This window comes from Xenopus laevis, chromosome 7S (genome assembly GCF_017654675.1).
Source record: "Xenopus laevis strain J_2021 chromosome 7S, Xenopus_laevis_v10.1, whole genome shotgun sequence".
NCBI lineage: Eukaryota > Metazoa > Chordata > Amphibia > Anura > Pipidae > Xenopus > Xenopus laevis.
Genome location: NC_054384.1, coordinates 24,620,462 through 24,635,318, shown reverse-complemented (window position 1 = coordinate 24,635,318; position 14,857 = coordinate 24,620,462). Strand labels below are relative to the sequence as shown.

At 36.9% G+C, this 14,857-nt stretch overlaps 1 protein-coding gene and 1 pseudogene across 1 annotated transcript in view; both read left to right on the top strand.

Moving 5' to 3' along the window:
• The window catches only part of LOC121396234, a 45,926-nt pseudogene extending 36,186 nt beyond the window's left edge, over window positions 1-9,740 (top strand).
• The window catches only part of hectd2.S (HECT domain containing E3 ubiquitin protein ligase 2 S homeolog), a 196,683-nt gene that overhangs the window by 85,684 nt on the left and 96,142 nt on the right, over window positions 1-14,857 (top strand). The gene's annotated exons all lie outside the window — the stretch shown is intronic.

Genomic DNA, 14,857 nt, shown 5'->3' with positions numbered 1-14,857 from the left:
ATCAGATCAGTTGAATGGTAAAAACATCTTGTATTCTTATTAAAATGGCACAGGACTAGTAATAGAAGTATATTAAAAAGTGTTTACAGTCTTTGGCTGTATTCTAAAATGTTTTTCTTTTGTTTAAAATCCATTTGAGTTTTTCAAGGAAAAAAATTGTGCCCCAATAGATAAAATTTCCCTTTAAAAGATAAATAAATAGCTTTTGGTCATCTTCCTAGGATTAGAGTGTTTAGTTTTTGACATTTTGGCAGTTCTCTGTAGTTCACATTGCTTTTGTTACTTGTCTTATGGCAAATATGTCAGGAGTCTTATGGCAAATATCAATATAAGATATGGATTTATTTAAATGGTGGCATTGAAAAACATTGGGTAACTTTTTTATGATATTAAAATGAATTGTAGTTATTTATACTTTTGTTGTTGGCATTTTGTTTGTTTGCAAACTGTAATTTCTGACTAAAGCACAATGTGAAAATGCTGTGCTTTAAGGCTGCAAGAAAATATTTAAGTATTGAAAAAAGCAATAACATTATTTTGCAATCAGTAAGGATTTATGCTCACTAAATTATAACCAAGTACAAGGAAGGCAAAATGCTTCAGACCTACCTTTGTGCTAGTTCCCTCCAAAACTTGTTAACCAGAAAGCTTAAAATTATGGCAAAGCCATCTCCCTTACACCTATTTAAGCAAATAATTGTTTGTTTTGTACTAATGAGACAGAACCTTGTATTAGATTTTAACTAAACAGCATGAATCCATATTGATGGCAAAGCAATACTATTGGGGCTATTAAAATGAGTTTTAGCTAAGTTAAGTTATGGTGATCCAATTACAGAAAGATACCTAATCCAGAAACCCCCTGGTCCCATAGGGTTCCAGATAATAGATCCAGTTCCTGTATAACTTATAGACGTTTTTCAGTTTTATTATTCTTACAGATGGAGTTGTGAATGTGAAACAGCCTAGAGAAGATGAAGAGGAAAATAATGAAGAGAGACTATCACAGAAGTGATCCACAAATTGCCATTTGTCTTGACTGCTTACGTAATAATGGCCAATCTGGAGACAACGTTGTGACGGTAAAAGTGGATTCTTATTGAAAGTTATGTAAAGCACAAGGGAAATACTATAGTACTATAAATTCACTCATATTAAAGGAATTGTTCAGTGTAAAAATAAAAACTTGGTAAATAGATAGGCTGTGCAAAATAAAACATGCTTTCACTATAGTTAATCATCCAAAAATGTAACGTTTAAAGGCTAGGTTTGCCACCTTTTCTGGAAAAAAATACTGACCTTCCTATATTCTTGACATTTTTTCCTATTAAAAACATTGGCATCATTTTTACCTGCCAGGACGGTAAAATAATGGCCATGTGACAACCCTAATAAAGGTGAAGTGACTGGATATCTAACATAATATTCACAAAACCACTTCCTGCTTTGCAGCTCTCTTGGTTTTTACTGATTGGTTACAGTCAGTAAACTGGTATGAGCTTTTCTATGCACTTCAATACGTACATCTGATTTGTTTTGTTATATATTTATAGTAGTTTATCGAGAGCGCTTGAGTTCATCATCAGTTGAATAAAAATACCAGTAGATAGTTTTATATTGTTGCATTTTAATAGTGATAGATTTTTTACCTTCTAATTTAGAATTTGACCATATGGCTTCTCTTGTTACTGTATCCATTCTGTAAACAGGTTGCTTGAGACAGCCATGAAAGGAAAAAAAATACCTCTACACCGCTACAGTTTACAAGATACCTTTTAGAAATGAAAGGGCTAAAATCTTTGTTCCTTTTTGACATACTATAAATTCCAGAGGCCTGGTGTGTAAATGAGTGGTTCACCGTTAAAATTAACTTTTAATATTGTGGAGACAGGAAAATTCTAAGACAAAATGTAATTAGTCTTCATTTTATAGATTTTGAATTATTTACATTCAAAGCTCTAAGGGGCAGATTTATCAAGGGTCGAATTGAAAATTCGAAATTCGTATTTTCGAGTTTTTTTTATGGTTAAAACTGTCAAATTCGACCAGGGAGTTATTCAAATTTGATTTTTCAGAGAATTTGATTCAAATTCAATTCGAGGTTTTGGGTCGATTCTTTTCATCCGAGTTTTAAAAATCATATTTCTTTAATATATTTCGAATTTTGAGTTTATGGGAGTTTCAAAAAATTCAACTCTTGATAAATGTGCCTCCCCGCCTGGAATTCAATCTTGTTTGTTTATTTCATTAGCAACTATGGGGTAGTAAAGCTGTGGCCAGCTTTAAGACTTAAAGAGTAGGCAGTATGGAAGCTCTTGTGTGCCAATACTGGATGTAGGAATGCTCTTTAATTCATATTTTTGGACTTAAACACAATCAATCCTATCACTGGTACTTTTTATATTTATAATTATATTTTATCAACATTATTTTTAGGTTCTGATGAAGAAATTCATCCGTTGTTCAACTCATGTAACTGTTGGAACAATTAAGAAGTTTTTGAGTCTAAAACTTCCAAGCACATATGAGGTAAGATCTCTTAGTGAAGCTAAATTAGTTTCCTTAATCATAAATTGTTATGAGTGAATGTGCCACTGAAAAGTGATGTAGGTTTTATATAATTTAAATGACCCGATTCAATTCATTTGGTTCAATTCTCTTGGTTCAATTCCATATTTTTTACATAAGGTTTTGCCCAAAAAGAGACTTTTAATGTGCAAGTTGTCAGCTTTATATCTTACTTATTTTTGCAGGCTGCATGAGCTAAAGTGATCTTTTTGTGCCACACCTTTACAAATAGAAGCACCATGTTAGGCATTTTAAAGGAGAAGGAAAACTACTGAAGCCGTTTATTGCCAACAGATGAGCCACAATAGTGTAAGCTTAAATGAGAAGGATCTTGGGGTTTTTGTCTTATTCTGGGCAGTGTCATTATGTGGCCATTGAAGCAAATAAAGTTCTGTCTTGCATAAAAAGGGCATTAACTCAAGGGATAAAAACATAATTATGCCTCTTTATAGGTCCCTGGTGAGGCCTCATCTGGAGTATCCAGTGCAGTTTTGGACTCCAGTCCTTAAGAGGGATATAAATGAGTTGGAGAGAGTGCAGAGACTAAGTGCAACTAAACTGGTTAGAGGGATGGAAGACTTAAATTACGAGGATTGACTGTCAAGGTTGGGGTCGTTTTCTCTGGTAAAAAGGCAGAGGGGCCATGATTACACTTTACAAGTACATTAGAGGACATTATAGAGAAATAGCAGGGGACCTTTTTACCCATAAAGAGGAACACTGTACCAGAGGCCACCCCTTTAGACTAGAAGAAAAGAACTTTCATTTGAAGCAACGTAGGGGGTTCTTCACAGTGAGGACAGGGAGGTTGTGGAATGCACTGCCGGGTGATGTTGTGATACAGAAGCCCATGTGTACACAATAGAAGGAAAGAAATGCAGTGTTTCTTTTGATAGAGGACTCAGAGCAGCATTTGTTTGAGGGTTTACTGGTGTATTTAAATAGATCTTTCTGATAAAGCTTACTTAATTTTAGCCTTTCCTTGTCCTTTAATACAACATGCTTGGTGTGCTTTACAAAAGGCTGTATGCATTGGTGTCATAACTTGTATTCATAGACAACCTTGAGGGAACACTGCCTCCAATAGTCGCTTTCCCTAACTTTAAGTACAAATTATATACCACAAGGCTTATGCAGAAATCCATGAAACACTATTGCTTATTGTTCCTTTTAAAGGGGTTTAAATTTGCAATTGGTTTTCATTTTTTGTTATTCATGGGTTTTGAGTTATTTAGCTTTTAATTCAGCAGCTCTCCAGTTTGCAATTTCAAAAATCTGGTTTCTTGGGTTCAAATTACCCTAGTAACCATGCATTGATTTGAATATGAAACTAGAATATGAATAGGAGAGGACCTGAATAGAAATATGAGTAATAAAAAGCAGCAATTACAATAAATAGCCTTACAGGGCATTTATTATGAAGATGGGACCAGTGACCCCCATTTGAAAGCTGGAAAGAGTCGGAAGTAAAAGGCACATAATTCAAAAACTATTTAAAATAAAACATGAAGGTCAATTGAAAGGTTGTTTAGAATAATACTTAACTTAAAGGTGAACCACCCCTTTAAGGTTTCCACTGTAATTAAAGGGATGAGTTGCACTTTAATTCTGTTCCTTTGAAATAAACATAATATAAACTCAGCAGGCAGCAAATATCAACAGTTTCTCTTACAAACCATACTACATGTCCCAGAATCTCTTCTGATGAATCCCTGCCCACTCTGACATTACAGAAGACATGGATAGAAATCGACATTCACAAATAAAAAGAGTTAAGTACAAAATCTTAACAGGTGTCAGGTCACCAAACATTTTCTTTTCTCTGTGTCCTGTCATTGACCTGTTGTACTTGCTTTGGTGTGAAACACTTAGACGCCCATTTGTGTGGTTTAGAGGTTTTTGAAACCACCAAAATACAAACTTTCACTAAAACAATGAATGGCAAGTCATTTATTGAAAGATCCTAATATAAAAAGCACAAAAGAACCCCTCCCAAAAGAATCAGAATCTGAATACCTCGAAATCCTTGTTTTCTTAAGAATTTTTGTGCAATTACAAGCTGAAAAAGCTCCGATAAACTCGTACACTATCTCAGCAGCTCTTAGATGGCAACGCTTTGTATTAGCATTTTTCGTGGTATTCTTGTTTAATAGATTATAAATATTTTGTGGTTTAAAGCAAATCTGACATTTTTAGAGCTAAAAAACACAATTTGGGAAAACAAAAAAGATACAAACGTGTATAATTTTCTTTGTAAACTTTATGCCACTGCTACTCATTATTTTAAAATGATTATAAAATTTTACAAGATGTTGATCAACTGTTATATTTATAAATGTCAACAATATTCAGTTTGTTTATATACAAAATAATATGGTGTATACCTGTGTTTTTTTGCCAGCTGGATGTGCTATGCAATGGAGAAATTATGGGGAAGGACCATACGATGGAGTTCATATACATGACAAGATGGGGACTGAGGGTCAAAATGTATGCAGCTCTTTCTGTTTTGTAAAAGGTTTAATTTATTACTATTTGTACCTGACAACACTTTCTTTATAGCTACAGTAAGGGGGTTATTTATTAAGTTCCGAAATCCGAAAGATTTGGATTTTTTCGGACCTTAAAAAAAAAAAATCTGAATTTTTTAAAGTCCGATGGTATGAAAACTCAGAATCCAAAAACCCAGCATCTCAAAGCTCTCAGGGTCCTGTATTAGTCAATGGGGAAGGTCCTAGTGTCTGCATTGCTATCCGCTGCTATTTCAGGGATTTTGGGCCAAAACATTATGTAAGCCCAATAAAATTTATTTACCTCCAGAAAAGTTTTAATGATACCTTAGTTAGGCTCAAGTACAAAGTACTGTTTCGTTATGCAGAGAAAAATGAAATCATATTTACAACTTTAATTACATTGAGTCTATAGAAGATCACCTTCCTGTAATTCAGAGTCTTCTGGATAAGGGGTTGCAAATAACGGATACCATACCAGCCAGATCAATGTGTGACTGAGAATGAAAATCAGGGCAGGTTTTAAAACCCTGTTGGGAGAAGATAGCATTGGACTGTTGATGGGCTCCTTATTGGGCCATTGTGAAACAATCAGTTCAGTTCAAGGCTATGTTTGTGGTCCAGGATTTAGGTCATTTTTTTTATTAGCCTTTCAGCCATGATTCCTAAAATATTGGCAAATAATTGTTCTTCCTAAATCTCTTCCAAGATGCTTTTCAAGGAGCCAAAGGAGCTGCTGTTGGATGCCATAGATGTTCACCATTTATTGGAGGGGGGTTTGACCGGATTGTTATTTAAATGTCCGAGAACATTTTGAATCTCAGTCTAAACCTGGCTTCCTGTAGTACAGCGGCGGTTCTTCGGGTTTGCGGGACAGGTCGCGGGTCTTCTCAATATCGAGTTTTACTCATTTTTTTCTGAGCACTTTCTGTTTTACTCATTTTTCTCTGATCACGGCTACTTCTAATGATGTCACTTCTGGTTTACAATGACATCACTTCCTGTTTCTTGATGATCAGCGGATTGGGTTGCGGATAAGGTACTTGCGGGTCGGGTAGTGGGTCAAAGCGGGTTGAGGGTCCAGTTACAGTTCTGGTTTAACAAATTGCTTGCAGGACTCCAGTACAAGGTACTGTCTTACTATCATTTTTACATTTGGATTATTTGGATAAAATCGAGTCTATGGGAGATGAGCTTTCTGGATAACAGCTCCCATACCTGTATCTAGGAGGGCAAATATCTCCAGCAGGCACCAACATTTGTTGAGTTAAAATATAACATTTCTATCTAGAAATTAATTTAAGTAAGTGCCATATTATACTATGAAGTAGTTATCTTAACAAAGAGATACCGTACTTGTTTATAGGGTTGTTGGAAACAGATGTTCTTACTTTAAAAACTACCGTAATTAATACTTTAGTTTCTACATGCAATTGTGGATGTTTCTGATCAGGACATCATCTCCTTCACAGTTTCAGTATCAGAAAAGCTCGACCTCACTGCAAATGTCTCTCGTCGAAACCGCACGCGGAGTTTCAGAGGCATCCACAGTCGTATGTATAAATTAAACCACACTTTTATTTTTTGTAAAGTCATTTTGTTTTTATTGTTTATAACTACTTAAAATTAACTTTAAGGTGAACTACCGCTTAAAGATGAGATCAGGTAAGGCAAGGATATTTCCATTTGTCAGTTCAAAATAGCTGTACAGTATTTAAAGGGTGATTCACCCAGGGTCGGGCCAAGGAGTAGGCAACCACCTAGGGCGCAATCACTGGGGGGCGCACTTCTCAGGGAAATTTATTTTTTTCAGTTTTACCCATCAGTTTGTTTGTTATTATTTATATTATTTATTTATTAATGACATGCTGCTGTTTCAAAATTAAAATCGCATGCCCCAACCCCCTCTGGGGTTTGTTTCAGCCAATTTAAATTGTGAAGGCGCTCCCCTGCCCTGGAGCCTAACTTGGAGCCTTCCATGATGACGCGCCGATGCACATGCGCAGTAGGCTGCGGTGCATGACGCGTCCATACATTGGGCGTCAGTCACATCATTGCAATGGATCGAGCAGCAGTAGCAGAGAGGACCTGTGTGCGCTAGATGGAGAATCTCGCACTAAAAACCTGTCCTGCTGTTGCTGGGCCTGGGCTCTTTTATTACTCCTCTGACCCTGACTGACGCTTGCTGGCAAAGGTACAGATCATGGGGGGCTTGGGCCTGGGAAATTGGAAATATTTATGGCTGCTTGGCTGGTACAGGTACAGGTGGGCGTGGGCATGGGCAGCAGCAGTATGGCTGGGCTCATTGTTTGCTTCTGCATTGGCAGGGGAGGGGGTGCTGATCAGAACCCTTGCCTAGGGTGCCAAACTACCTTGGCCCGTTTCTGGATTCACCATAAGGTAACTTTTAGCAACTTTACAATTGATCTTCCTTATTTATATTTTATAGTTTTGGAATTATTTGCTTGTTCTTTGGACTCTTTCCAGCTTTCAAATAGGGATCACTGACCCCATCTAAAAACCAAATGCTCTGTAAGGCTACACATGTATTGTTATTGCTACTTTATATTACTCATCTTTCTATTCAGGCCTCCCTTATTCCAGTCCCTTATTCAAATCAGTGCATGGTTGCTAGGGCAATTAGGGCCCTAGCAACCAGATTGCTGAAATTACAAACTGGAGAACTGCTGAATAAAAAGCTAAAAAAACTCAAAAAACAAAAATAATAAAAAATGAAACCCAATAGCAAATTGTCTCAGAATATCACTCTCTACATAATACTAAAAGTTAATTTAAAAGTGAACATCCTCTTTAAGATTAAATAGAGTAGGTCCCATATAAGGGAAAATGGCATTTTAGTGAGTCACTATATAAAATTAGAAATTTTTATCTAGTGACTAAATGACCAGACTGAATGGGCTCATTAAGATCAGTTAGTGGACTTATATAAACCCATTGAACCACTGACCCCATCCCTTACTCACTGCAGTTCATAGCTGATAAGATTCTCCAGTCTGAATAAGCCTGATCATATATTAACCAGGACTGGCATCATTTGGGCAAAGACAAAATAAAGGTTTAGAATATGCCCCTTAAGTCTAGGAAGGCCTAACTCAAGTTAAGGTGAAACCTAGGGACAGATGTTGGAATTTAAGAATGACTTGTTAGCGTTTCTTTCCTATTTAATTTTAAGTATGCTTGTTTGGTTAAGTGATGGCCGCAACAAGAACACAGCACACGGTTAAATGATTTAATATATCAGGAATGTTATATTATACTTGCATACATTTTAGCATTAATTACCCAATAAACATATACTTATAAAGCTGAACATTTACATTACATTCTGGTGCAAGAAAAGCAACACCATTTTGAACATAAGAATATAATCCAAACTACTTTTGTAGTTCACTTTTGAACTTTGCTGAAATATCCCACGTATGAGCAATTTGTTTATAACATTCCTTTCTTTCCACAGGTGGCAGATGCCCCTTTTCTTCGTTTTTACCTGCACCACACTAAATATTTTTCTGTTAAACATAAAGGAAATTAAAAAAATGCAAACCTCTGTCATGTAGAAAAGATAAATAGTATGTTTATAGTATATTTCGTTTTTAGATTTAGCACAAAACACCAGTTTCAACTCTCTAGTTTACTCTTGTTCCTTTAGGTATTTATGTTCTGCTATTGCATTTCTCCCCATTTGGAACAATGGCCTAACAAGATCCAGGTTGGGGAGCTGCTGTGCACAATCTTGAAGGGCTGAATCATTGCTGTTTTAAGACTGCTGATACAGCGGGTACAGTAAAGTCACTATATAGAATACAGGGTTTGAAGCCTAAAAGAGAATATGGCTATAAATATCGTTTTTATAGCTAATAGGAACATCTAAATATTTATGGCTGAATTTACTTCTAAAATGGTCTAAATCTCAAATAATTCCCTGAAAAGTTCGTTCCTAGTTGGCTCACTGGTAATCTCAAGTTAAACCTAGAGGTCCTTGGGGCAGACATCTTGTACTATTTGTACTCCAAATCCTGGGCATTTAATGTGTGTGTGTGTGTGTATGTATATATATATATATATATATATATATCAGTCCACAAAAGCACTCACAGTCACGATCATCAAGCATATATCAAAAAGTTTTTATTCATGCATGGTGTATCAACCCGTTTCGGCTCACAAAAAGCCGTCGTCAGGATCATGGGGATGAAAAATAAAATGTATCTTTTAATATACGTGTGAACTGGTAAGGAAGAAAAGTAACAAAGTGTAGATAGTGTATGTGGCTGACTGTCAGCATGAGCCCTAACAGCCCAACTGGTGTTGCATCTGGCTAATCACTAATTCATTGGGCAGTTGGCATTCAGAATACGGTCAGAAAACAGAATTGCAGAGGGTTTAAAATACAAGATTGATGTGCTTATGTAGAGCAAACCGTCTCTACCCATTATTACAATGTATTGTTTCCTTTTATAATGTACTTACTAGAGGAAAAATTATTTTTTTACTTTATTTTGCAGGTACATGGCCCAGGGCAGCTACAAGGGCACTAGGAGAGAAGTCAAGATGGTGACACAGAGATTTCTAGGATTGTAGAGCAGGCCAGTGTGTTTTCTCATTGAAGAGGAGATTATAATCACTGCCAGGTATGTAACAAATTGGTCTGTATTAAGTCCCAGACATTCCCATACACTGACATGAAAAGGTTGTGTCAATGAATGAGTGTTTGCACAGGAGTGAAGATGTGTGGCCATGAGTATGAGTAAGTGAGAATGACTGTGAATGTAAAAGGGGTGTGTGTCAATGTACTAAGAGCTTGAGTGCAGAGAGGAACTGTAAGAATCAGTGTGAGAGTGAGAGTGCATGGGAGTGTGCTGATGTGCCATAGAGACAGTTTAGCTGAATGCAAGAGTGATATTTTGTGAGTGCAACAGTGACTATAAAGAGGGAGTCTGTACATGAATGAAACAACACATCACAGTCACACACCACTGGTTGAATTAGCACATGTTTCTACATGTGAGCAGTAACGCCACGTCAAGCTTCAACCTTGTTACCGGCACGCCGGGTGTTAACGCCTCACACAACAGGACAAACGTGACAAACAAAGACCAACAAACGAGGTTTTAACTGCACGTGTCTATGCACGTCCCACCCTTGCTCGTTTAACAACAACAACTTAAAAAGGACAAGCGTAAAAAAAAACCCCATCCTTACTTCAGATTGGGAAAAACCCTTGCCCTTGATTTACTACACAAACTATGGGAACTATTAGAACTATATACCAAAACTAACAGGGTATTGGGGTCTATAGACATGCATGTGCCAGGAAGACAAACAGGCTGTGATCTTAGACTCTGTTTGCCTTCTGTTACACCCTTATCCTTTTCATATCTCACGTTCACTCACACAATTCACACACATATAGATACCCACCTAATACTTACCAGATGAGCCACTGCCCACTCAGGATTCCAAAACCTGATTTTACCAAGGAATCCCATGCTCTGAAGGATCTTATCTCAGGGTGAAGGTGGAGTTGTTGTTGCCCAGGAAATGCAGAATAAATGATGGGTACAGCCTTTGTGCAGCAGGTGGAGCTGATATTGAAGCCTACAGATATACCCACTGTCCTCTGATTTTTATGTACTTTATGCTTGATGAAACGAGCATGTTATTTAACTGGCCGGATTACTCACTTTCATACATACTTACTCCAGCCAGGAGGGAATTTAGGATGAAAGGCCAGAAACGATGGATTATTTTCCCTTGATGTGGCTTCATTCTCCTGGGACCCCGAGGAATGACAGATTCCCATCATATGGCCTGGAAGAGCTTTGCTGATGGCTGTTGTGAAAGGTTTAAAAATAATTTTGTTAAAATGATACAAAATATCTATTAGGAGCAAGAGAATAGTCACAGTATTTGTGTTGTGTTTAGTGTGGTTAGATGGTTTAGTGTGTAAAAAGAGCAGGTTTGTGTTTCAGTTGCCATGTATTTCATATCATATACAATAAAGATACAATAAAACTATTCCAGCCTTTAGACATGGAAGTGCAAAATGATGCTTTCTGAGAGACATCTCCATATGTGTATAGATATCATGTGTGTGTAAATATGGTGACTAATGTGTTTAATATTTAAATAAATAACTTCCACAAATGAACCCACTGCTTTCACATTCATCTGTCACAAATCTTGTACTTACTTTGCGTGCTGGAAGGCGGGCTCGCTCCTTCTTCTTCCAGCACCACCCAGCTCGATGGGCTCAAAGAACGGGGTGGCACCTGATGTCTCCCTCTGGGCCCCGAGCCGTCGCCTCGGCTTCTTTTTGAGGAGCTAAAGGTTCAAAGAGCAATTATTTTAATACCACTGATTTTATACTCTCTAAAATACCCATCAATGAAATTACTGGCAAATGATTCATAGGTTTGCAAGTTAATTATTCAAATAGGTTTTTATGATACATTATAGAACGTGTGGTTTCAGAATGTAACATGAAACTCTTTGTAGCTCATTCATGTTATTGTATAACCCCTATAAGAATGCAAAGGCGATAAAAGGTTTTAACTAAGGCAATGCAGTAAAATAAAAAAAATATTTGTGTTACAATACTATTGTTGGAATAAATAAAAGTTGAATGACATATATGCTGCAGCCGATACATTACACTACACAAGCCCGGGAAACCTTAATAAAATAAAATAGAATTGTTATATTGGCCTATACATGATTCCATTGTATAGTTTATGTGGCATATGTTAGGAAATATAAGGGGGGAGGGCGGTACCCCAGAAAAAATGTACGATCTATCGCAGCCTATCACCCTGAAAAAATTTTGGGAACATTTTCAACTATTTTTTGAGGAAGTCCTATATACTCCATTGTACTTCACCTGGTCTGAGGTGGCAAAAGGCAGGCACAAGAGGTAACGTTCAGTAAAATCCGCATATTAATGAATTTGCTTAGTTACGTCCCTTCGCCAGGCGCGCAACTTTGCCCAGGCATAAGGGAGTGAATTACTGATAGTCTATCTCCTTCGCTAGTGAAGTTACACCTGCCGTCCGTTAGTAAATCGGCCAAGTAACGAAATGACATCACGCTGGCCGAATTTTTCGCTAACGTTAGTCACTTCACCCTTTAGTAAAACTGCCCCTATATCTCTGTCCCTCTGTTGCTACCCACCTTTTTCAGCAGATGTATTAAATCATCATCCAGCCACTTTGGTATTTCAGGCTCATCGTTGATGATCGAATCAATGAACTCCTGTTTGGTAAACCTGTAAAAAGGGTTTCTCTCCGGAGGCTATTTTGCAGATGGTGATGCCACAGGACCACCAGTCGACTGCTGCATTGTAAGGTTTTTCTTGCAGAATCTTGAAAAGAAAGTTATAGTTTAGGAGCAGCATGGCATCCTCTGTGTATCTTTACTGGGATTATGTTAACAACAGAATTCAATAGATTTAGCTGACCATTGTGTGTAATGAGAAATGCATGTGACCCAATCAGCGGGGTATGAGTAGAAACAACTGTATTGTCACATGCAGTATGGGAGATGCCTGGCACAACATGGGTGGTGTAAAACTAAATTAGTAATATCATTTATCATTGTAAAGTTATATGATATTAAAAAAAAGTCTAGTTACCATTAGCAACCAATCAGCAGAAAGCACTAAAAGCCAAATATTTCTTCGGTTGCTATGGGTTACAGACCCGGTCGAGTGCCTTGTACTACATATGCGGGTTGATATTTTTCTATTGATAAAGGCAAATATGCCTATTTGTATAACATGTTGGTATATATAAACATTAGGCAGGGGCACAAAATGTCTCAATGTCTTAAATATATTGATAATTGGTGTGAGTACAGAGGACTCTTGTATTGTCTATATGTATTTTGTGGTCACAGTCTCATTGCACCCCCGCCTAATGGTTTTAAAATTAGTGATGAGCACAACTTTCCCTTGTTTGTTATAGTTTATACAGGAGCAGTGACCAGCTCCATGTTGTAGCTCCCACCCTTCCCAGCTATAGTCAGGTGATCCCACTGGTGTCTAATAAAAGGGCAACAGAGTTTGGGAGTTTACTTTGAAAGCAGCTAGTAAGTTGCAGGTAAAACTTAGTAAGATGTATAATAATGCAATATCATTCTTAATGAATCAGATGCAAGTTGAGTGTAGGACTGGCCAGATAAGGGATGACTTGGACGTAGTTGGCCAGCTTAAATATCTTGCAATATATGGACAAACAATCCCTGTTTTGTTTTTAAGGGTAAGGCATTTTTTAGTAGCTGTATGCACATGTCTCAAATATATTGATAATGGGTTGAGTGCAGAGGACTCTTGTATTTGTCTATATGTTGGTATATATGTCATCATCAGCTAAATACAGCTCTGTTGTCTTGCCATATTCTCCTTTACTTGGTTTCTTCTGTAAATGTATTGTAATTCCATGTCTTACCTCTGGGGCCATGTATGATGTAGTTCCGGCTCGGCCTGTGATGGTATCACCTTTGTAGACGTTTTGTACAGCCAAGCCGAAGTCTGAGATTCTGATGTGGGCCTTGGTGATCCAATAAGATGTTACGGGGTTTGATGTCTCTGTAATATAGAGGAATAAAGGAGTTACACAGAAGAAGACAAGGGCTGATGATCTGTAGAGAAACATGTGTGCGGCCTCTGCTGTAGAAAGTTACAGAGATGAAGAAATCGATACTGACCGATGGATGATCCCCTTGCTGTGCAGGAATTGCAGGCCACATACCATCTCTGCAGAATGGAACCTTTTAAACAAAGAAATAATGGTTAACTCCATAAAGATGAGTCTATAATATGTGCCTATTCATTTCAGATAATGGTAAAATAATTGACTATTAAATTTGAATATGATGCTTCCTAAATGTACATATGTTATTATTCCATCCTTCTTACAATGTGAGTTTTCTGATCGCTCTATAAGGAGAGCGTTAGTAATGATATGGATAAAAAACACAGCTATATGTGCCTTGGGTTCTTAACAAGATAGCGCACTCAAACACAGGGCGTATTTATCTACAAACCCAAAGTAACCCATGGAAACCAATTAAATGTTTGCTTTTATTGTTCAACCCTCACTATTCAGTTGCTCTGGGTAACTACCAGGTGCACATTTGCCCAGTGTTACTAAATGTGCTTTATGGAGTGAAAAAGGAGCAAATATATGGGATAATGTAATAAAAAGTGCTGTCTCATTAATGGTTATTAGCCAAGTTAAAAGTATTAAAAAGTATTTCTTGGTGATATTATACTAGTACCATTTTCAAAATGTGCTACTTACAGGACTCTGTCCATGTCTAGTCTGTCGTGTCTTTTCAGCTCGTCTGCCAGGCTTCCCCCGCTCAGGAACTCCATTACGAAAAGGCATGCCGCTGGTGACACAGACAAATAACACATACATTTAAGTTAGTACACAGATATATAAAAACAAATAGGATTGGGTAAGGAGTCTGCTGGATTTTATCAATAAAAAAAATATATATATATAAAAAATATAAATATATATAAAAAAAAAAAAATATATATATATATATATATATATATATATATATATATATATATATATATTATAAGAAACAAGGAAAAGTTGTGCTCACCACTAATTTTTAAAACCATTAGGCGGGGTGCAATAAGGCTGTGATCACAAAATGCATATGGACAAATACAAGAGTCCTCTGCACTCAACCAGCAGGTAAAATTTAGTCCCTTTGTAAAATGTATAATGAAGCAATAGAATTGA